Here is a 1823-nt window from a genome sequence, read left to right on the forward strand (position 1 = left end):
TCACCATTTACAGAATAGACTGTTTTTGTCCCTTTTTGCCTTCTTTGTCCAATATTAATTAACTGTAAATGTGTGGGATATGTTCCCTCTATTCCCACTTTGCTGAGAGGTTTTATCATAAATGGGTTCTGAATTTTGTCAAATGCTTTTTCTGCTTCTATTATTTTTGATCATATCGTTTTATTCTTCATTTTGTTTATGTGGTTTATCATGATTATTGATTTGCACATATTTTACTAAACTTGCATCCCAGAATAAATCCCACATGATCATGGTGTATGATCTTTTTAATGCATTGCTGAATCCAGTTTGATAATATTTTTTGAGGGTTTTAGCATTTATAGTCATCAGGGATATTTGCCTATAATTTTCTTTCTTTGTAGTGTCCTTATGTGGTTTTGGAATAGGGTAATGCTGGTCTTGTAAAATGAGCTTGGGGGTCTTCTCTCCTCTTGAATTATTTGGAATAGTTTAAGAAGGATAGTAGTTAAATTTTCTTTGAATGTTTGGTAAAACACCTGTGAATCCATCCAGTTCAGGGCTTTTGTTTGTTGGAAGTGTTTTTTTGTTTGTTTGTTTGTTTTTTATTCCTGATTCAGTGTGTCCTTATTGGTTTTGGAATAGGGTAATGCTGGTCTTGTAAAATGAGCTTGGGGGTCTTCTCTCCTCTTGAATTATTTGGAATAGTTTAAGAAGGATAGTAGTTAAATTTTCTTTGAATGTTTGGTAAAACACCTGTGAATCCATCCAGTTCAGGGCTTTTGTTTGTTGGAAGTGTTTTTTTGTTTGTTTGTTTGTTTTTTATTCCTGATTCAGTTTTAGAAGATAGTATGTTTTTAGAAATATATCCATTGTTCAATTTGTTGGCATATTGTTGTTCATAATATTTTCTTATAATCTTTTGTATTTTTGTGATGTCAATGATCTATGAGAAAAACTGATAAAAACTGAGAATAGAGGATAAAACTGTCTCTGTAGTACAGAATTACATACTTGAAAATAAAATATTCTAAACTAAGTTTAGGGTATTTTAAATATATTTACTTATTATAATACTAATTGGTAAAATTATATTTGAATTTTATAAATATTTTTCTTTATATATTCGTTTTCTTATATGCACAATTTAGGATTAGAAATTTCTAGCATATCTACATTTAATCTTAAATGTAAAATCTTTAAATCTTTATGTTTCATAATTATCACTGACATATAACTTTTCATAATATACAAGTATTACCCAATCTTTGGAAATGTGTAAATATATGGAAAATCATGTAAGTTTTTCACAGTATTTGAATCATATTAAATATACCTTTAGAAAACTGATTTCCCCTCCTGATATAGTAATTTGCAACTTTTGTTAAGTAGAAATATTTCAAAATATGTATTTAGTTTCAAACATATAGTTGAATGAATTAATATGCTAAAATTCAATACATACTAGTTGCTTTAAATTTATCATACATGTATTTGTGAAGAGGCACTTAATATTGAAAACTCTTTTAGTTATTCAAGTATTTCCAAATGTATACAATGAATGTTTTTATTAAAGTTGTGTAATAATGTAACATTTTTTAAAATGACAACTATTGCCCTGACCAGTGTGGCTAAGTTGGTAGGGCATCGTCTGTGCATCTAAAGGTTGCTAGTTCGATTCCTGTTCAGAGCACTGGCTGAGGTTGTGGGCAGGAAATCAGCCGATTAATGTTTGCTCTCACATCCATATTTCTCTGGCTCTCTCCCTAAAAATCAATAAACATTCTTTAAAAGAATAATAAATAAATAAATAAATAAATAAATAAATAAATAAATAAAATGAC

The sequence above is a fragment of the Myotis brandtii genome, unplaced genomic scaffold (assembly GCF_000412655.1).
Source record: "Myotis brandtii unplaced genomic scaffold, ASM41265v1 scaffold21597, whole genome shotgun sequence".
Classification (NCBI taxonomy): domain Eukaryota; kingdom Metazoa; phylum Chordata; class Mammalia; order Chiroptera; family Vespertilionidae; genus Myotis; species Myotis brandtii.